General features: G+C 52.7%; 1 protein-coding gene across 3 annotated transcripts in view; it reads left to right on the plus strand.

The window, feature by feature from the left end:
• st3gal8 (ST3 beta-galactoside alpha-2,3-sialyltransferase 8) overlaps nucleotides 1-22988 on the plus strand; it is a 154987-nt gene that overhangs the window by 47091 nt on the left and 84908 nt on the right. The window contains exon 3 of one of the 3 annotated variants that reach the window (XM_072515398.1): nucleotides 2552-2660. The gene's annotated coding sequence lies outside the window, so the exon portion shown is untranslated. Of the gene's footprint in view, nucleotides 1-2551; nucleotides 2661-14240; nucleotides 14400-14702; nucleotides 14849-22988 lie in introns of those variants that run through there. The other 2 variants (XM_072515400.1, XM_072515399.1) reach the window with 2 other exon arrangements.

The raw sequence follows: 22988 nt of genomic DNA on the forward strand, positions 1-22988 counted from the left end.
GGCACTCCCTCGGTACTGACCCTCTGACAGTGCGGCACTCCCTCGGTACTGACCCTCTGACAGTGCGGCACTCCCTCAGTACTGACCCTCTGACAGTGCAGCAATCCCTCAGTACTGACCCTCTGACAGTGCGGCACTCCCTCAGTACTGACTCTCTGACAGTGCGGCACTCCCTCAGTACTGACCCCCTGACAGTGCAGCACTCCCTCAGTACTGACCCTCTGACAGTGCAGCAATCCCTCAGTACTGACCCTCTGACAGTGCGGCGCTCCCTCAGTACTGATCCTCGGACAGTGCAGCACTCCCTCAGTACTGACCCTCTGACAGTGCGGCACTCCCTCAGTACTGACCCTCTGACAGTGCGGCGCTCCCTCAGTACTGACCCTCTGACAGTGCGGCACTCCCTCAGTACTGACCCTCTGACAGTGCAGCGCTCCCTCAGTACTGACCCTCTGACAGGGCAGCGCTCCCTCAGTACTGACCCTCTGACAGTGCAGCAATCCCTCAGTACTGACCCTCTGACAGTGCGGCACTCCCTCAGTACTGACCCTCTGACAGTGCGGCACTCCCTCGGTACTGACCCTCTGACAGTGCGGCACTCCCTCGGTACTGACCCTCTGACAGTGCGGCACTCCCTCAGTACTGACCCTCTGACAGTGCAGCAATCCCTCAGTACTGACCCTCTGACAGTGCGGCACTCCCTCAGTACTGACTCTCTGACAGTGCGGCACTCCCTCAGAACTGACCCTCTGACAGTGCGGCACTCCCTCAGTACTGACCCTCTGACAGTGCCGCACTCCCTCAGTACTGACCCTCTGACAGTGCAGCACTCCCTCAGTACTGACCCTCTGACAGTGCGGCGCTCCCTCAGTACTGACCCTCTGACAGTGCAGTACTGACCCTCTGACAGTGCAGCACTCCCTCAGTACTGACCCTCTGACAGTGCCGCACTCCCTCAGTACTGACCCTCTGACAGTGCAGTACTGACCCTCTGACAGTGCAGCACTCCCTCAGTACTGACCCTCTGACAGTGCGGCATTCCCTCAGTACTGACCCTCTGACAGTGCAGCACTCCCTCAGTACTGACCCTCTGACAGTGCAGCACTCGCTCAGTACTGACCCTCTAACAGTGCAGTACTGACCCTCTGACAGTGCAGCACTCCCTCAGTACTGACCCTCTGACAGTGCGGCATTCCCTCAGTACTGACCCTCTGACAGTGCGAAACTCCCTCAGTACTGACCCTCTAACTGTGCAGCACTCCCTCAGTACTGACCCTCTGACAGTGCAGCACTCGCTCAGTACTGACCCTCTAACTGTGCAGCACTCCCTCAGTACTGACCCTCTGACAGTGCGGTACTCCCTCAGTACTGACCCTCTGACAGTGCGGCACTCCCTCAGTACTGACCCTCTGACAGTGCAGCGCTCCCTCAGTACTGACTCCCTGACAGTGCAGCACTCCCTCGGTACTGACCCTCTGACAGTGCAGCGCTCCCTCGGTACTGACCCTCTGACAGTGCAGCACTCCCTCGGTACTGACCCTCTGACTGTGCAGCACTCCCTCGGTACTGACCCTCTAACTGTGCGGCACTCCCGCAGTACTGACCCTCTGACAGTGCAGCACTCGCTCAGTACTGACCCTCTAACTGTGCAGCACTCCCTCAGTACTGACCCTCTGACAGTGCGGTACTCCCTCAGTACTGACCCTCTGACAGTGCAGCACTCCTTCAGTACTGACCCTCTGACAGTCCAGTGCTCCCTCACTACTGACCCTCTGACAGTGCGGCACTCCCTCAGTACTGACCCTCTGACAGTGCAGCGCTCCCTCAGTACTGACTCCCTGACAGTGCAGCACTCCCTCGGTACTGACCCTCTGACAGTGCAGCGCTCCCTCGGTACTGACCCTCTGACAGTGCAGCACTCCCTCGGTACTGACCCTCTGACTGTGCAGCACTCCCTCGGTACTGACCCTCTGACAGTGCGGCACTCCCGCAGTACTGACCCTCTGACAGTGCGGCACTCCCTCAGTACTGACCCTCTGACAGTGCAGCACTCCCTCAGTACTGACCCTCTGACAGTGCAGCGCTCCCTCAGTACTGACCCTCTGACAGTGCGGCGCTCCCTCAGTACTGACCCTCTGACAGTGCAGCACTCCCTCAGTAATGACCCTCTGACAGTGCAGCACTCACTCAGTACTGACCCTCTGACAGTGCGGCACTCCCTCAGTGCTGACCCTCTGACAGTGCAGCACTCCCTCAGTACTGACCCTCTGACAGTGCGGCACTCCCTCAGTACTGACCCTCTGACAGTGCGGCACTCCCTCAGTACTGACCCTCTGACAGTGCGGCACTCCCTCAGTACTGACCCTCTGACAGTGCGGCACTCCCTCAGTGCTGATCCTCTGATCTGAGGGGGGGCAAGTGAGAGGTTGAGGTTTGTTCATGATGTGCCTTCGGGAGTTGGTTACCATTGACTGTTGAATGGGGGGGGGTTAGGGTTTTGGATTGTAAAATTGTTGAAAATTTGCTGAATAAAAATATTTTCAAAAAATAGATGTACCCAGACGAAGAGGAAATGGGAACAGCAAGTGCAGATTTCAAAAGGAGCAATCAGACTTGACAGCGAGACAACATTCTTTGAGGAAGTAACTGAGGTCAGAGGGGTAAATGCAGCAGATATATTGTACATGATTTTTTTAAAATTGTGCTGTTATTGAAGTTGAAAGTTTTAACAATTGTCACATCGAAACAAAAGAAAAAGAACAAAGTCAGGGGTATCGATGCAAAACAGCGACAGCACAAAACAACGTCTCTGGAACATGGGAATAAATAAGACTGGATGAGTCGGGGAGAACGTTGCTCCCTCCGCGAGTACAAAATCAGTTTGTACCAAGCAAGGTACAGCCAATGGCAGCATAGTTAAATCAGACCCATAGTTCAAACAAAAGTATTAGAGGAATATAAACCCGAGAACCGTGGGAGTTACACTGACAACCACAGCACAAAACTGCCTGGGTTAAGCTCGATATCACCAGATCCCAGCTGGGAGGGAAGAAACCCCAATCGGAGCGGCCATCAGGGCTCCCCCAAAGAGTGGGTGCCCTGAGAGAGAGAGAGAGAGAGCCAGCCCACCTCCCCCGGCACCAGGAACCCACCAACACCACTCAGGAAAAAAGGGTACAGTTACCCCAAGAGAGAAAAGTACCGATGCTCAGATCCAAATTAAAAGAAAAAAGTCAGAAAAGAACCAGAAACAGATGAACTCTAACTGGGGGGAACCTTCCTCGATCACAGGGAGGAGAAAACTAACCCGATCAACTCCAGCCCTCCGCCCCTCGCCCCGCTCTGGATCCACTCAGCTTCCTCTCGGCGAGACAGGGGGGAGACAACAAAAAACATCCCCTCCCTCCACCAGCAGGATTGTCCGACAATATAAACCCCAATTACATTTAGGATAAAGACTGCACAAATCCCCAACTCAATATTTGGCTCAACATGAACTTGTTAAATCAGGATACCCAACGGTACAGGTCATCACACCCACATTATTCACTTCACTATAAACCGTTGACAACATCAAGCAGACAACAACAGGATCAACATGGAGCAAAGTCCAGGATAATAACCGAGATGCAGAAATGCAATGCAGTCCCCAGGATAAAGACTCCTGCACTGGAGCACGAAAGCTATAATCCGCGATGAAGCAGGATCGGGATCAATGAATGCTCACCAGATTTCTCAAGGATTTTGATGAACGAAGCATGAGACACCATTATTTCCGCCATCCCATCTCACCAGAACCTGGGCGGTCAACAACCTAGGTTCCACCCGGGGGGATGACTCTATCAGCTTCGCCACCTCCAACTCCATGACCCTCTGACAGTGCAGCACTCCCTCAGTACTGACCCTCTGACAGTGCAGCGCTCCCTCAGTACTGACCCTCTGACAGTGCGGCACTCCCTCAGTACTGACCCTCTGACAGTGCGGCACTCCCTCAGTACTGACCCTCTGACAGTGCAGCGCTCCCTCAGTACTGACCCTCTGACAGTGCAGCACTCCCTCAGTACTGACCCTCTGACAGTGCAGTGCTCCCTCAGTACTGACCCTCTGACAGTGCAGCACTCCCTCAGTACTGACCTTCTGACAGTGCGGCACTCCCTCAGTACTGACCCTCTGACAGTACGGCACTCCCTCAGTACTGACCCTCTGACAGTGCGGCGCTCCCTCAGTACTGACCCTCTGACAGTGCGGCACTTCCTCAGTACTGACCCTCTGACAGTGCGGCACTCCCTCAGTACTGACCCTCTGACAGTGCAGCGCTCCCTCAGTACTGACCCTCTGACAGTGCAGCACTCCCTCAGTACTGACCCTCTGACAGTGCAGCGCTCCCTCAGTACTGACCCTCTGACAGTGCAGCACTCCCTCAGTACTGACCTTCTGACAGTGCAGCACTCCCTCAGTACTGACCCTCTGACAGTGCAGCACTCCCTCAGTACTGATCCTCTGACAGTGCAGCACTCCCTCAGCACTGACCCTCTGACAGTGCAGCACTCCCTCAGTACTGACCCTCTGACAGTGCAGCACTCCCTCAGTACTGATCCTCTGACAGTGCAGCACTCCCTCAGCACTGACCCTCTGACAGTGCAGCGCTCCCTCAGTACTGACCCTCTGACAGTGCAGCACTCCCTCAATACTGACCCTCTGACAGTGCAGCACTCCCTCAGTACTGACCCTCTGACAGTACGGCACTCCCTCAGTACTGACCCTCTGACAGTGCAGCGCTCCCTCAGTACTGACCCTCTGACAGTGCAGCGCTCCCTCAGTACTGACCCTCTGACAGTGCAGCAATCTCTCAGTACTGACCCTCTGACAGTGCAGCGCTCCCTCAGTCCTGACCCTCTGACAGAGCAGCGCTCCCTCAGTACTGACCCTCTGACAGTGCAGCACTCTCTCAGTACTGACATCCAGAAGATGACTGACATCCAGCACCGGACAACACAGGACCAGTGGTCAGAAAGCCCCACCAACCCCAGGCCTCGAACACAGAATCAGATGTGCCCCAGTCTCCAGAGTGAGATTCCTGTAACTTGGCCCCCAATTTTCAAACTCAGCTGGGAATGTCTCCATCGCCTCACCTCGAGGCCTGTGCGCAGCAGCACTCCCCTCCTGTTCCCCCTCTCCCCCCCCGGCTGCTTCAGGATAAACAACAGGCCACGCAGCAGGACCTCCACCGTATGGAGGTGCGAGCTCCCACCAGGGACAGCGCTCTCTCTATTGCAGCAACCTCCTTGATTGCCTCCATAAAATCACCCACAACTCCTGGAATTGGGCCTTGACAACCTGAACCTCAGAGGTTAACAGGGCGGGCCCCCCTTGACAAGGAGCCGAGATCTTCAGCTAGAACGGCATCTTCATTGGCAGCCGTTATGCGTCGATGCACATCGCACCGTCAGGGCGGGAGCCCGCTCATTAACAACTGTGTCACTAAAGGCAAGGCCCCAACCCAAACTCCTTCCAGCCACCACAATCAATCGAGGATTTGAACATTCTAACTTGGCTCCATCCTGTACAAACACTGGCCTAAATTCTCAGGACATGGTGTAAACCAAGAAAAGACAAAAAAATCAATGTGCAAATGGATGAAAAAATGGAATAAAAGATAAGCAGAGCCAGAGCTCAGGAAAACAATGTAACTCCCGCGCTCATATCACTTGACCCCCCCCACTGTGTACATGCATTTTAAGAAAGGCTTTGACACACAATCGTGAAGATGATGAGGTTTGGAATGAGGAGAGGACAGCAAACCTGATTAAAAATGGCTTAGAAGAGATAAAACAGAGGGGAGGCATGATGGCACAGTGGTTAGCACTGCTGCCTCACAGCACTGAGGTCCCAGGTTTGATCCCAGCCCCGGGACACTGTCCGTGTGGAGTTTGCACATTCTCCCCGTGTCTACGTGGGTTTCACCCACACAACACAAAGACATGCAGGCTAGGTGGATTGGCCATGCTAAATTGTCCCTTAATTGGATAAAAAATAATTGGGTACGCTAAATTAAAAAATGAAAAAAAAAACAGACCTTAGCAGTGTATGAACTTCCCCTGTTTCTGTAGCTCTTGGGGGCTAACGGGATAGAGGGAAAGGCGGGATTGAGCCTAATGGTCAGCCATGATCATAATGAATGGCGGAGGAGGCTTGAAGGGCCGAATGGCCTGCTTCTGCGTTTCTATGTTAACAGGGCGGGCTCCCCCTTGACAAGGGGAGCCTGTCTAGTATAAAGGGCCCGGTTAAGTGAAGGTCAGGGTGGGAGAACCTTTCGGGGAGGAGAATAGAGTAACTGTGTGCTTCATTAAACCTTTATTTATACATGATGTGGAGATGCCGGCGTTGGACTGGGGTGAGCACAGTACGAAGTCTTACAACACCAGGTTAAAGTCCAACAGGTTAGTTTCGATGTCATTAGCTTTCGGAGCGCAGCTCCTTCCTCAGGTGAATGAAGAGGTATGTTCCAGAAACACATATATAGACAAATTCAAAGATGCCAAACAATGCTTGGAATGCGACCATTAGCAGGTGATTAAATCTTTACAGATCCAGAGATGGGGTAACCCCAGGTTAAAGAGGTGTGAATTACATCAAGCCAGGACAGTTGGTAGGATTTCGCAGGCCAGATGGTGGGGGATGAATGTAATGTGACATGAATCCCAAGTCCCGGTTGAGGCCGCACTCATGTGTGCGGAACTTGGCTATAAGTTTCTGCTCGGCGATTCTGCGTTGTCGCGCGTCCTGAAGGCCGCCTTGGAGAACGCTTACCCGGAGATCAGAGGCTGAATGCCCTTGACTGCTGAAGTGTTTTCCGACTGGAAGGGAACATTCCTGCCTGGTGATTGTTGCGCGATGTCCATTCATTCGTTGTCGCAGCGTCTGCATGGTCTCGCCAATGTACCACGCTTCGGGACATCCTTTCCTGCAGCGTATGAGGTAGACAACGTTGGCCGAGTCGCACGAGTACGTACCGCGTACCTGGTGGGTGGTGTTCTCACGTGTAATAGTGGTATCCATGTCAATGATCGGGCACGTCTTGCAGAGATTGCCATGGCAGGGTTGTGTGGTGTCGTGGTCACTGTTCTGAAGACTGGGTAGTTTGCTGCAAACAATGGTTCGTTTGAGGTTGCGCGGTTGTTTGAAGGCAAGTAGTGGGGGTGTGGGGATGACCTTGGCAAGATGTTCATCGTCATCAATGACGTGTTGAAGGCTGTGAAGAAGATGATGTAGTTTCTCCGCTCCGGGGAAGTACTGGACGACGAAGGGTATTCTGTCGGTTGTGTCCCATGTTTGTCTTCTGAGGAGGTCGGTGCGGTTTTTCGCTGTGGCGCGTTGGAACTGTCGATTGATGAGTCGAGTGCCATATCCCGTTCGTACGAGGGCATCTTTCAACGTCTGTAGATGTCTGTTACGCTCCTCCTCGTCTGAGCAGATCCTGTGTATACGGAGCACTTGTCCATAGGGGATGGCTTCTTTAATGTGTTTACTTAGAAGTTTACTACTTGCCTTCAAACAACCGCGCAACCTCAAACGAACCATTGTTTGCAGCAAACTACCCAGTCTTCAGAACAGTGACCACGACACCACACAACCCTGCCATGGCAATCTCTGCAAGACGTGCCCGATCATTGACATGGATACCACTATTACACGTGAGAACACCACCCACCAGGTACGCGGTACGTACTCGTGCGACTCGGCCAACGTTGTCTACCTCATACGCTGCAGGAAAGGATGTCCCGAAGCGTGGTACATTTGCGAGACCATGCAGACGCTGCGACAACGAATGAATGGACATCGCGCAACAATCAGGGGAGGCAGTGGCGTAGTGGCATTGCCGCTGGACTAGTAATCCAGTGAGTTTGGATAATGCTCTGGGGACCAGGGTTCAAATCCCACCATGGGAGATAGTGAAATATGACTTCAATAAAAATCTGGAATTTTTTAGGGCAGCACGGTAGCATAGTGGTTAGCACAAATGCTTCACAGCTCCAGGGTCCCAGGTTCGATTCCGGCTTGGGTCACTGTCTGTGCGGAGTCTGCACATCCTCCCCGTGTGTGCGTGGGTTTCCTCCGGGTTCTCCGGTTTCCTCCCACAGTCCAAAGATGTGCGAGTTAGGTGGATTGGCCATGCTAAACTGCCCATAGTGTCCAAAATTGCCCTTAGTGTAGGGTGGGGTTACTGGGTTATGGGGATAGGGTGGAGGTGTGGACCTTGGGTAGGGTGCTCTTTCCAAGAGCCGGTGCAGACTCGATGGGCCGAATGGCCTCCTTCTGCACTGTAAATTCTGTAAAAAAATCACCAGGCAGGAATGTTCCCTTCCAGTCGGAGAACACTTCAGCAGTCAAGGGCATTCAGCCTCTGATCTCCGTGTAAGCGTTCTCCAAGGCGGCCTTCAGGACGCGCGACAACGCAGAATCGCCGAGCAGAAACTTATAGCCAAGTTCCGTACACATGAGTGCGGCCTCAACCGGGACCTGGGATTCATGTCACATTACATTCATCACCCACCATCTGGCCTGCGAAATCCTACCAACTGTCCTGGCTTGATGTAATTCACACCTCTTTAACCTGGGGTTACCCCATCTCTGGATCTGTAAAGATTTAATCACCTGCTAATGGTCGCATTCCAAGCATTGTTTGGCATCTTTGAATTTGTCTATATATGTGTTTCTGGAACATACCTCTTCATTCACCTGAGGAAGGAGCTGCGCTCCGAAAGCTAATGACATTGAAACAAACCTGTTGGACTTTAACCTGGTGTTGTAAGACTTCGTACTTTATTTATACAACCTACTTATCGTTTCCTTGTGGTCACTCTGCTCGGACCCAACGTTGGCGACGAGCATCAAGTGGAGCTGCCGACAGCGCCAATTTCTAAGAAGTTGGAGCAGTTTTCAAAGGACTCTGGAGGCCACTTCTCAGCCATCAGGCAGGGCCCATATTGGGAAACTGGAACCGTTCGAAGCAGGCACAGGAGATTGGGGCCAATATGTGGAGCGTATGCAATAGTTTTTAAAACAAGTCCCATAATTGGAGGCAAACAGCAGACGGTCTACTAACGGCTTGTAGAGACGCCACGTACAGCATTATCAAAAACTCACCTACCCCAATGCCCCAGATACGAGGGACTGGATTCTCCGATTTGGAGACTATATCCCCACGCCGGCGTGGGAACGGTGGCAGGAATACTGGTGGAAAACGGCCACCGATTCCCCGTTTTTCTGGGGGCTAGCAGGGAGGCAGTGTAGAGCACCCGGCTCTAGCTGCCGTTACGCCCCAGAGAATTGCCTGTTCCGTGGCCGCGCATGCGCTTGGCGGCGGTCTGCAGCGGCCGCACGTACTTCATGGCAGTTGCCGCTCGCGAACCCGGCCCGCAAGATAGTCCCTTCGGCCGGTTTGTGCCTTCTGGACCGCTCTACCATAGTGCCCCCAGCCCCAAATAATGTCCCCCCTAACCGCGGATTGGCCCTCCCCCGACTGTGGTGCCGCAGGACTGAGTCCGCAGTCGCCACGCTGAGTTCCCGACGGGTGAGACCATGAGACACCCACGCCGTCGGGAACTCGGCCCGTCGGGGACGGATCATCGGGGGGCGGGCCTCAGGCAATGGCCTGATACGTGGCGCGGCTTACTCTGCGAGTACACCATTTATAAGGGGGCGGAGCATTGCCACCACATCCGGTTGGAATTGGATACTGGGGCCGCAGTCTCTGGGGTCAGCCGCTGCACCTTTGACCAGGTCAGCTCGGGAATCCAGACACTGGCCTTGTGGGATACTGACGCCCGGCTGGCCACGTACATGGGGAGGCCATTGGCCATCAACAGGTACCTCAAAGCATACAAAATGATTAGGGGGTTGGATAGGGTGGACAGTGAGAGCCTTCTCCCGCGGATGGATATGGCTGGCACGAGGGGACATAACTTTAAACTGAGGGGTAATAGATATAGGACAGAGGTCAGAGGTAGGTTCTTTACGCAAAGAGTAGTGAGGCCGTGGAATGCCCTACCTGCTACAGTAGTGAACTCGCCAACATTGAGGGCATTTAAAAGTTTATTGGATAAACATATGGACGATAATGGTATAGTGTAGGTTAGATGGCTTTTGTTTCGGTGCAACATTGTGAGCCGAAGGGCCTGTACTGCGCTGTATTGTTCTATGTTCTAATGGTGCTGAAGATGGGCAACAGTCAGCCAGTCTGTCCCTGGCGGCGGTACGCGATGGAGGACCCAACTTGCTGGGGCGTTATTGGTTGAAGAATCTCCGCCTCGAGTGGCAGCAGGTTTGCTGCATGTGCCCAGACAGACCAGAAGGCGTATTGGCAAAATTGCCGGAGGTTTCCCGGTATGGGTTGGGCACCATCAAAGGAGCCGTGGCCAAGATCTGTGTCGGCCAATCGGCACAGCCACACTAGGTCCGCGCCCAGCTGGTTCTGTAGGCCTTGCAGCTAAAGGTGGACATAGAGCCTGACCACTTGGAAGGACTGGGTATTATCCACCCCATACAATTTGCAGAATGGGCTGCTCCGGTCGTACCCGTTTTGAAGCCCGATGGCTCCGTTCGTCTTTGCAGGGATTTTAAAATGACAGTCAACAGGGTGTCTCGTTTGGACCATTACCCTGTCCCGCGCATAGAGGACGTCTACGCAAAACTCAGCAGCGGCTGCACATTCACGAAGCTGGAGATGAGCCACGAGTACCTCCAGCTGGTTTTGGCCCGGGGTTGAGTTAGTTTGTTATGGCGAACACACACCGTGGGCTTCAGGGTTTCATTGGCTTGTGCCAACTTTCAGCGGGTCATGAACCATATACTGGGGGGCCTACCACACGTCGCAGTCTCCCTGGATGATGTGTTGATCACCGGAGCCTCTGACCAAGAACATTTACAGAATGTGGCCGAGGTTCTCTAGCGTTTCACAGCTACCGGGGTTTGGCTGCGCAGAGAAAAGTGCGTGTTTTACGCTGCTGAAGTGACAGACTTAGGCTACGGTGTGGACCACCATGGCCTCCACGCGGCTAAGGATGAGGCACAAGCGATCCGGCAGGCCCCATCCCGGAAGGACCAATGGAGCTCCGTTCATTTTTGGGTTCTTTAATTATTACGGGATGTTCATTCCAAATCTAGCGACCCTGCTGGACCCTCTGCATCGATTGCTGAAGAAAGCCAGCCATGAGAAAGGGCTCAGCCACAACGTGCGGCCTTTTCAGAAGTAAAGAAGCAGCTGTCATCTTCAAGCCGCTGCTACTCACGTCCAATGCCTCGCCTTACGGAGTTAGGGCTGTTTGGGCCTGGTATGGACGACCGGACAGAACACCCCATAGCGTACAACTCTCAAGGTTCACTGTGGCTGAGCGGAATTATGCCCAAATTGACAAGGGGGAAGCTAGCCATGGTGTTTGCGGTCAAGAAGCTCCACCAGTACGGTTATGGCCATGCGTTCATCATACATCAGACCACAAACCCTTGCTTGGACTATTTAAAGAAGACAGGGCAATCCTTCCCTTCGCTTCGTGTGGATTCAGCATTGGGCACTGTTACTAGCAGCCTATGAGTACGTATTGGAGCACTGCCTGAACCCAGGCGGACCCACAGTTGTCTCGTGTCCGACATATAATTTTGTGTCGGGCTTGCCGGACGACCTGAGGGCTTTTACTAAAATTACAGAGCTCACCGTGGAGGATGGCGTTATCCTTTGAGGGACATGCAACATGATCCTGGAAAAAGGACATGGCCCGCTTTACAGGACCTCCACAACGGGCACCCGGGGGTGAAGAAGATGAAGGTGTTGGTGGCCCCCAGCTACGTCTGGTGGCCCGGGATTGACACCGACATAGACAGGTTAGCCCAGCAATGCGCCCCGTGTTAGGAACACCAGAGACTTCCTCCGGCAGCGCCCCTCCACCCTTGGGAATGGCCAGGTCGGCCCTGGTCCCGCTTTCACGTTGACTTTGCTGGGCCGTACCAGGGGTCAATCTTCCCGGCGATAGTTGACTCTCACTCCAAATGGATGGAGATACACCGGCTGCAGCCACGGCCACGAAGGCCTCAGTCGAGCGGCTTCACCAAACGTTTAGCCTACACGGCATCCCTGAGCTGCTCATTTCCAACAACAGAACAACATTTACCAGCACTGAATTTGGCTCTTTTATGTAGGCCAACAGGATGTGCTATGTTCTCACCGTTCCGTACCACCTGGCCTCCAACGGTTTGGCTGAATGGGGGCTCCAAACTTTAAAACAAAGGCTGTGGAAACAGACCACTGGCTCCCTTCAGACACGTTTGGTCTGTTTACTTTTTTGTTACCGGACCACACCACACACCACCATGGGGGTTGCACCGTTGGAACTGCTCATGGGGCGCTGCCTTTGCACTCGGTTGAGTTTGGTGATCCCTGACATTGGCGGGAAAGAACGCTGCGGGCAGGATCACTCTGAGGTAGACATGGCCAGACCTTCTCCCTGATGCCAATTTTCGCCAGGCAACTCAGTTCATGTACTAATCTTCGGCGATGGAGCCACATGGGTCCCGGGCCTGGTACTAGCCCAGATGGGACCGCTCCCCTATAAGGTGCAGGGCAGTGGATCCAACAGGCACGTGGGCCACCTTCACAGCCACGTCCCAGAGCTACCCGAACTGCTCCTGGTCGCCCAGGCCCCACAGATTCTGCCCCCTCCACTTTTGCCACTGGTAGCGGGCCCACAGGTCCGGGAACCCCAGGACACCGAGATGGTGGATGCAGACCCCTCGGACTCGGAAACTCAGCTGCTGGCGGTGGTCGAAGGGCGGTTTCCAATGCAGAGGCAGCTGCACCGACTCCGCTAAGATGTTCCACTCGATGTCAGTCCCCATATGGTACACGCCTCCGGACCCTGCACAGATGACGCCCGAGCGGCAGCCCCAGGTGAAGCGGACAGGAGGACCTTTGTGGCATTCCATTCAGGGCTGGGGGTGGGGGTGGGGAAGAGTGTTACAACCCTCACGGAGGTCACGAGACCTCAACAGAATATGAATTTCCCCGTTAACAGGACGGGACTTCCCCTTAACAAGGAAAGCTTGTCTAGTATAAAAATCCCGGCCTAAGTGAAGGTTGGGGCGGGAGAACCATTCGGGGGGTGGAGTAGAGTAATTGTGTGTTTCGTTAAACCTTTGTTAATGCCTCTTATCGACCGTTTCCTGGTGGTCACTCGACTCAGATCCAACAATTATCTTAATAGGAGGAATGTGCAGGGCTATTGGGAGAAGGCGGGAGTGGCACTTGGTAAATTGTTCCCATGGAGAGCCAGCACAGACACGATGGACCAAATGGCCTCCTCCTGTGCTGTGACAATTTGGTGATTATGTAGCCTCTTATCTTCCCACCCTCACCTCCGATAAGATCATCTCCTGATAAAGACAAAGTTCCTGGGCCCAATTGGTGTCTAATTCCCATCCCTGCGGTTTTCAGTTCAGCTTCCCCTTCAGGATCCCTGTGGCGTTGCAAACCCCAGAAACATCACCCAACAAGACTGTCTGCTGCTCCGCCTGGGGATCATAGAATTTACAGTGCAGAAGGAGGCCATTCGGCCCATCGAGTCTGCACCGGCTCTTGGAAAGAGCACCCTACCCAAGGTCAACACCTCCGCCCTATCCCCATAACCCAGTAACCCCACCCAACACTAAGGGCAATTTTGGACACTAAGGGGCAATTTATCACGGCCAATCCGCCTAACCTGCACGTCTTTGGACTGTGGGAGGAAACCGGAGCACCCGGAGGAAACCCACGCACACACGGGGAGGATGTGCAGACTCCACACAGACAGTGACCCAGCCGGGAATCGAACCTGGGACCCTGGAGCTGTGGAGCAATTGTGCTATCCACAAGGCTATCAGGACCAGGGTTTCACATGACAAACCTCCAGGGCCAAAATGTGTCAAACCGAGCTAATTTCACCTTTCCTCTATTCAAATCCAAACATTTTGGAGGTGAGCTGAGGGTGAAAATACGTGAGACGCCATCGAGAAGGAGTTTGTCCAACTTTAAATCTGCTCTTTGTGCCGCTGATGCAGATCAGGGTCTGAGTTAAGTTTCAGACTGAAACTTTGAAAGGCAAGTTAGTTTGAGTTGGAGCAGAGCACCCAGACCTCGGCACACAAGTCGGGTTTTATTAAATTGAAGCAGAAAACCACAGAGAGAGTCCCTGGCAGTTTACGGATGGTGTAGCAGAGCTCTCACTTCCTCTCGAACCATGCAGTATAAATCTGGAATTCCCCAACTCAGTTAGAATCTCAAATCCTGGTGTGTGTTGAAAGCTGGATGTGTCAATGCAACCTGATGCACGATTATCATCAAAGTCTGTCAGCATGAAACCAATAAGCAGGTATGTCTGACATTTTCTCAGCTGTAGTATTGGCTGTTATTCACAATCCTGTGGAAGAAATGTGGCCCTTGTTTACTGTTACTCTTCCCTGACAAGCTCCGAGCTGTTGACTCTTTGCTGGAATGCTTTCCAGTCTTGTCAAGTTATAACTTGTGCAGTTAATTATTTCAAAATTCCTTTTGAATTCTATAAGGATTGAGTCGCTAAAAATATTTGACATTTTTTTGGACTGTACAAGTGAATGTGATTCAGGTTGTAAGGTAAACACTGGCTTTGCGCAGCACAGCAGTCATTGCCCCAGGTATAAAACACGGCGAATGTGACTCGGAGCCAGAGTCTCCAATGCCCCACTGCCAAACTGAATTGTTAATGAGTTCAGTCAGCTCTGTGTTCACTTTCTTCAGGCACCAAACTGACAGCTCTTTTGAGGGCGATTGCCCAGACAAAAGGTAAATTCCACATTTTATTACCTTACTGTAGAGTCAGGTAGGGATGGGGTGGTTCAGTTGTCTATGTTACTCCATAATGGAATCAGCCTCACCCCCTCTTTCCCTTCTCGCTCTTCCCATCTCCCTCTCTTCTGCTCTCCTCAGCCCATCTTCTCCAACCTCCCATCAACTCCTCCCCCCTCTTCTCTCCACCCCTTTCCCACCTCCAATTTCCCCCCCCCCCCCCCCACCCTTCTCCCGGCCATCCTTTGCCCATACCCCCTCGCCTCCCCAGTTCCCCCTTTCCTTCCTCACCTCCCCAATTCCCTCACCTCCTCAATCCTCCCCCACCCCTCTCTCGTCCATCCCTTGCCCAGTCATCTCCTTCCTCCCCAATTCCCTCCCCTCCTCAATCCTCCCCCTCTCCCCCTCCCCACCCTCTACCTGCTCTCTTCCCCATATTGAAATCCTTGATCCAATCAGTCCTTCTCAATTCCAGGGAATACAACCATAGTTTGTGTTAGTCTCTCCTTTAATTTTACCCTTTGAGTCCCAGTGTTGGTTTGGTGTTTGTTGTAAGTTAACTTAAGAGTTTAGACATGGCAGGAGATCTCAGACCCGTGTCATGCTCCGCGTGTACGATGTGGGAGCTCAGGAACACGTCCACTGACCCTGGCTCCTTCACGTGCAAGAAGTGTGTCCAGCTGCAGCTCCTGTTAGACCGCTTGATGGCTCTGGAGCTGCGGATGGACTCACTTTGGAGCATCCGTGATGCTGTGATCATCGTGGATAGCACGTTTAGTGAGTTAGTCACACCGCAGATAAAGAGTACTGAGGGAGATAGGAAATGGGTGACCACCAGACAGAAGAAGAGTAGGAAGACAGTGCAGGGGTCCCCTGCGGTCATCTCCCTCCAAATCAGGTATACCGTTTTGGATACTTGGATGCGGGGTTGGTTTAGCTCAGTGGGCTAGACAGCTGGTTTGTGATGCAGAACAAGGCCAGCAACGCGGGTTCAATTCCCGTACCAGCTTACCTGAACAGGCGCCGGAATGTGGCGACTAGGGGCTTTTCACAGTAGCTTCATACTTGTGACAAAAAAAGATTATTATTATACCGTTTAGGGAGATGGCTCACCAGGGGAAGGCAGCAGTAGCCAGGTTCATGGCACTTTGGCTGGCTTTGCTGCGCAGGAGGGCAGGAAAAAGAGTGGCAGAGCTATAGTGATGGGGATACAATTGTAAGGGGAGTAGACAGGCGTTTCTGCAGACGCAAACGAGACTCCAGGAAGATATGTTGCCTCCCGGGTGCAAGAGTCCTGGATGTCTCAGAGCGGCTGCAGGATATTCTAAAGGGGGAGAGTGAGCAGCCAGCTGTCGAGGTGTATATAGGCACCAAAAATAAAGCTAAAAAATGGGATGAGGTCCTACATGCTGAATTTAGGGAGTTAGGAGATAAACTAAAAAGTAAGACCTCAAAGGTAGTAATCTTGGGTTGCTATCTGTGTCACGTGCTAGTCAGAGTAGGATTGACAGGGTAGAGAGGATGAATGCGTGGCTTGAGAGATGGTGCAGGAGGGAGGGATTCAGATTTTTGGGACATTGGAACCGGTTCTGGGAGATGTGGGACCATACAAATCAGACGGTCTGAACATGGACAGGACTGGAACCAATGTCCTAGAGGGGTTGTTTGCTCGTGCTTTTGGGGAGGGTTTAAACTAATGTGGCAGGGGGATGGAAACCATTGCAGGAAGTCAGAGGGGACGGAAACAAAAGCTAGTGTGGAGAAAAGCGGAAGACAGAGAAACAGATTGAACTGCCTAGTATGGCAGGGAGGTGGGAACCAGAGCAGTAGGTCAACGGGAGAAATAACACAAGGTAGGAGTTAGGAAGGCTAAAAGGGGTCATGAAATGTCATTGGCAAACACGATTAAGGAAAATCCTAAAGCGTTTTATCCATATGTAAAGAGCAAGAGGGTAGCCAGAGAAAGGGTTGGTCCATTCAAGGATATAGGAGGGAATCTATGTATGGAACCAGAGGAAATGGGAGAGATACTAAATGAATACTTTGCCCCAGTGTTCACCAAAGAGAAGGACTTGGTGGATGAGCAGTATAAGGTCGAGTGTGTAGATATTCTGAGTCTTGTTGATATTAATAAAGAGGTGGTGTTGGGCAGGACGGTGGCGCAGTGGTTAGCCCTGCTGCCTCATGGCGGCGAGGTCCCAGGTTCGATCCCAGCTCCTGGTCACTGTCCGTGTGGAGTTTGCACATTCTCCCCATGTTTGTGTGGGTCTCACCCCCACAACCTAAAGATGTGCAGGGTAAGTGGATTGGCCACGTTAAAATTGCCCCTTAATTGGAAAAAAATGAATTGGGTTCTCTAAATCTATTTTAAAAAAGAGGTGGTGTTGGACATCTTAAAAAGCATTAAAGTAGATAAGTCCCCAGGGCCTGGTGGGGATCTACCCCAGAATACTGAGGGAGGTAAGGGAGTTAATTGCTGGGGCCTTGACAGTAATCTTTGTCTCCTCATTGGCTACAGGTGAAGTTCCAGAGAACTGGAGAGGAGCCGATGTTGTTCCTTTGTTTAAGAAGGGCAGCAGGGATAATCCAGGAAATTATAGGCCGGTGAGCCTTACGTCAGTGGTAGGGAAATTATTGGAAAAGATTCTTAGAGACAGGATTTACTCACATTTGCAAACAAATGGACTTATTAGTGATGGACAGCATGGTTTTGTGAAGGGAAGGCCGTGCCTCACTAAATTAATCGAGTTTTTCGAGGAAGTGACAAAGATGATAGATGAGCGAAAGGCAGCAGATGTTGTTTACATGGACTTCAGTAAAGTCTTTGACAAGGTACCTCATGATAGACTGGTACAAAAGGTGAAGTCACACGGGATTAGAGGAGAACTGGCAAGTTGGATACAGAACTGACTTGGGTACAGAAGACAGAGTGTTGCAGTAGAAGGGTGCTTTTCTGAATGAAAGGCTGTGACTACCAGCGTTCCACAGGGATCAGTTCTGGGGCTTTTGTTGCTCGTGGTGCATATAAATGATTTGGAAGAAAAATGTAGCTGGTCTGATTAGTAAGTTCGCAGACGACACAAAAATTGGTGGAGTTGCAGATAGTGAAGAGGATTGTCAGAGGATACAGCAGGATATAAACTTGGAGTCTTGGGCGGAGAAATGGCAGATGGAGTTTAATCCAGACAAGTGTGAGGTAATGCACTTTGGACCAATGCAGGTAGGAATTACACAATAAATGGGAGTATTCCCCTCTTGCGAGTATTGACAGGCAGAGAGATCTGGGCGTGCATGTCCACCGATCACTGAAAGTGGCAATGCATGTGGACAAGTTGGTCAAGGAGGCATACGGCATGCTGGCTTTTGTGAGGGCCGCGAAGAATCCAGCACGAGTTTTAAGGTTACAAAGTAATAACATTTATTTACAATAACATATATATATATATATATAACAGCAGCAGCAACTTCCCTTGCTGCACACTCCTTCCTGCTGGTTCCTAAACTGGCCAGCTTTATTTATACTAGGAGTTTACTAATGGTTTCTCCGCCCCCCTCATTGGGGAAGCTCATACGCCCACAGGATTGTGGGATTGTCATTAGTTCCCAGCCAATGGTAAGTAGGCAGGTTATAACATCCCTCCCCCCCAAAGTCCAAGGAATCCACCGAAGACCCTGGCGAAGGAGGGCGTCGGACTCGTTTTGCCGCAGGCCGGACACCATTTGCACGCGGCGCTGGATCAGGCGGCGTGTAACGAGACGGAGACCGGCGCTTCCGTGATGAACGGCGCAACGGTTGTACATCCACAGCCCGTGGACCCGAGGATTCCCCCTCTGATGCATCCTGTGTCTCCATCTCGGAGTCAGAGTCTGCTGCCTCCGTCATGTCAGCGTCTCTATCTCCATTCGGTTCTGTAATGACCTGCGCAGGCTTCGAGTGAGGCACCAGTGGAAGATTGTGAGGACTACCTTCCCTTGTCTCTGGTCTCTGCGGCTGTAGAAATGAGCTCCGGGGGCGGGGAATCTTTTGAGGGGATAGTCTTCTGGACTGAACGTGGTCTACATGTTTGCGCTGGAGACGACCCTGGGCTTGCACCTGTTAAGATATAGGGCCCGTTTGGTGAAAGATTACACCAGGAACCCACTGGGCACCACCAGCAAAATTCCGAACGAACACTGGGTCACCGGGCGCAAACTGCCGAATCGGCCGATGCCGAGAAAATCCCTGTCCCTGCCATTCTTGTGTGCGGCGTACTTTTGCGGCAATGTCCGGGAAAACCATACTAAGGCGGGTGCGACGTCTCCGGCCCATCAGGAGTTCTGCGGGAGCTACCCCAGTCACCGCATGGGGGGGTGGTCCTATACGTAAACAAAAAGTGAGCCAGTCTCGTGTCCATTGATCCGGAAGACTGCTTCTTTAGGCCTCTTTTGAATGTCTGCACTGCGCGCTCTGCCAACCCATTTGAAGCCGGGTGGTAAGGGGCAGTGCGGATATGGCGTATGCCGTTCATCTTCGTGAACCTCGCAAACTCCTCACTCGTGAATGGAGTGCCGTTATCCGTGATCAGCACCTCGGGGAGGCCATGCGTACTAAACGACAAACGCATCTTTTCAATTGTTGCGCAGGACGTTGTCCCCTGCATATTATGCACCTTTAGCCATTTAGACTGGGCGTCAATTAATAGAAGGAACATGGATCCTTGAAAAGGTACTGCGAACTCTGCATGCAGGCGTGCCCAAGGCCGCCCTGGCCATTCCCAGTGATGTAGGGGCGCGGCCGGCGGAAGCTTCTGATGCTCCTGGCAAATGGAGCAGTTTTGGGCCACCTTCTCAATGTCGGTGTCGAGGCCTGGACCCCAGACATAACTCCGGGCCAACATTTTCATTTTGGTCACACCTGGATGCCCATTGTGCAAGTCTGTTAGTATCAGCTCCTGTCCTTTTTCCGGGACAATCACACGCGTCCCCCACAAGAGGATGCCGTCTTCCACGCTGAATTCTGACAGCTTGGAGGAAAATGCCCTCAACTCGCCTGGGAGCTGTCTATGCTGCCCACCATACAGGACTATGTGCCGAACCTTTGACAGGGCTGGCTCCGTCTGGGTCCACTCACGGATCTCTGATGCCGTGACAGGCAAGGTGTCCATAAAATTTAGGGTTGCAACCACCTCACCGGTCGTGGGGGTCAACATGGGGCCGGTCGATAAGGGCAATCGGCTCAGTGCGTCGGCATTTGCTATCTGCGTTCCTGGTTTGTGCTCCAGAGAATACTCGTATGCAGCAAGCAACAAAGCCCAGCGCTGGATCCGTGCGGAAGCAATGGGCAGTATTGGCTTATCCTCTCTGAAAAGTCCCAGCGGAGGCTTATGATCAGTCACGATAGTGAAATGGCGGCCATACACGTACTGGTGGAAGCGTTTCACCGCAAAAACCACTGCCAGGCCCTCCTCGATCTGCGCGTACTTTTTCTCCGCTGCAGTCAATGTGCGGGAGGCGAAAGCTATCGGTCGCTCGGCCCCGTTCTCCATCTTATGGGACAGGACGGCCCAATACCATACGGGGATGCATCACATGTGACGAGCAAAGGCTTTCCAGGGTCATAGTGGGTTAGTAACCCAGACAACGACACTTGTTGCTTTACCCGCCGGAAAGCGGTTTCTTGCGGCTGACCCCAAACCCAGGTGTGATTTTTCTTTAGCAGAAGGTGCAAAGGGGCCAGCGTAGTTGCCAGATTGGGGAGGAACTTCCCGTAATAGTTTACGAGACCGAGAAAAGAACGACGATGTGAAGTGTCAGTCGGGGCGGGGGCCTGTTGAATTGCACGCACCTTCTCTGCGACGGGGTGCAAACCTTCGCGGTCCACCCGATAACCTAGGTAGACTACTTCCTTTGCCTGAAATACACACTTTGTGCGACGTAAACGGACTCCAGCCTCCGAAAGGCGTCTAAGGACAGCCTCCAGATTTTCCAAATGTTCCTGCTCTGACGTCCCTGGAATCAAAACGTCATCCAAGTAGACAGCAACACGTGGTAAACCTCTCAAAATGCCCTCCATAACACGTTGAAAAATTGCGCAGGCAGAGGATACTCCAAAGGGCAACCGTGTATATTCATACAGGCCCCGGTGTGTATTAATCGTTACATATGGTCGGGAGGCAGGGTCCAGCTCCAACTGCAGGTAGGCGTGACTCATATCTAATTTTGTGAACGAGAGTCCACCTGCAAGCTTCGCGTAGAGATCCTCTATGCGAGGCATTAGATATCGGTCGAGTCGGGAAGCCGTATAACACTAAGTTTATAGTCGCCACACAAGTGAACTGTGGCATCTGGCTTCATTACAGGTACAATTGGTGCTGCCCAGTCAGCAAAACGGACGGGCCTGATAATACCCAAACTCTCCAAACGAGTGAGCTCCCCTTCTACCTTCTCGAGCAAGGCGTAAGGCATCGGGCGCGCCCGGAAATAGCGCGGCGTGGCTCCTGGTTCGATTTGGATACGGGCTACGGCCCCTTTTATTTTCCCCAAACCAGGCTGGAATACATCTGGGTATCGTCCTAGCACCTCAGTCAACCCTTCAGAAACTGTTTGGAGGATGTGCTGCCATTGCAACCGCAAATGGCGCAACCAGTCCCGACCCAACAGGCTGGGCCCATGGCCGCGCACCACGATACGTGGGAAACGCCCCCCCCTGGCATCCATAAACAACAGGGGTCATTGTAGTTCCTGCAATGTCCAGTGGTTCCCCCGTGTAGGTGGCCAACCTGGCCTGTGAGTCGGTTAATGTAAGGGTCTGTATACCCTGCTTGATGCGGTCGAATGTCCACTGGGCGATCACGGAGACCGCTGCGCCAGTGTCCAACTCCATCTCAAGCGGGTGGCCACTGACCCGTACTGTCACCTTAATGGGGGCCACACGGGGAGCTGCCACACAATGCAACTGCAGGCAGTCGTCCTCCGTCTCCACATCCTCAGGAGTAGTCGCCGCAGGTTCATCCACATGGAAGGTACGGCCCCTGGACTGGTCCCAGTTACGGCCCCTGGGCTGGTCCCAGTTTCGGTCGGAACGACGGCGCCTCTGGCGCCCCCAGGACCGCTGTCCGCGACGGGGTCGGCGCCTACAAGTCTGACACGGACATGGCTCCTCATCCATTGGTTCTGGAGAAGGCTTCCTTCGGGGAGGAATGTCCGACGGCCACTGACTTCGGTCCGGACGTTGCCTCGCCCAAGGTACCGCAGGAGTGCGGGGGGACGTTTTCGGACGGAAGGGGTTGCGCCCCAAGGCATGCACTTCCATTCCCTGTAGCTCCTGCACTGCTCGTTCTGCGCTCACTCGGGACAATACTATTTGAATGGCCTGTTGAAAAGTCAATGTTGGCTCAGCTAACAACTTTCTCTGGGTGGCCGCATTGTTAATACCGCAAACCAAACGGTCGCGTAACATCTCTGACAAGGTCTCACCATAGTCACAGTACTCCGCAATCCTGCGTAGCCTGGATAGAAAATCGTCAAGGGATTCTCCAGGGGTCCTCTCAGCTGTATTAAACCGGTAACGCTGGACTATCGTGGAGGGGGTTGGGTTAAAATGTTGCCCCACTATATTCACAAGTTCATCAAACGTTTTGGTGTCCGGCGCAGCTGGGTACGTAAGGCTCCTAATCACCCCAAACGTATGCGGGCCGCAGGCGGTGAGCAATATGACCACCTGGCGCTCGTTTTCGGTGATATTGTTTGCCCGGAAATAGTAACGCATCCATTGTGTGTACTGGTTCCAGCTTTCCAGCGCAGCATCAAAAACATCCAAACGTCCGTACAGAGGCATGGTATAATAGAAAACAACTTCCAACCTGTATCCAACAAAAATCCAGGGAGGTGGCTTCAGCAGTGTAGACAGCTATTCACTTTAACCTTCGTCGCCAGTTTTGTAAGGGCCACGAAGAATCCAGCACGAGTTTTAAGGATACAAAGTAATAACACTTATTTACAATAACATATATGTATAACAGCAGCAGCAACTTCCCTTGCTACACATTCCTTCCTGCTGGTTCCTAAACTTGCCAGCTTTATTTATACATGGGGTTTACGAATGGTTTCTCCGCCCCCCTCATTGGGGAAGCTCATACTCCCACAGGATTGTGGGATT

This window comes from Scyliorhinus torazame, chromosome 8 (genome assembly GCF_047496885.1).
Source record: "Scyliorhinus torazame isolate Kashiwa2021f chromosome 8, sScyTor2.1, whole genome shotgun sequence".
Lineage (NCBI taxonomy): Eukaryota > Metazoa > Chordata > Chondrichthyes > Carcharhiniformes > Scyliorhinidae > Scyliorhinus > Scyliorhinus torazame.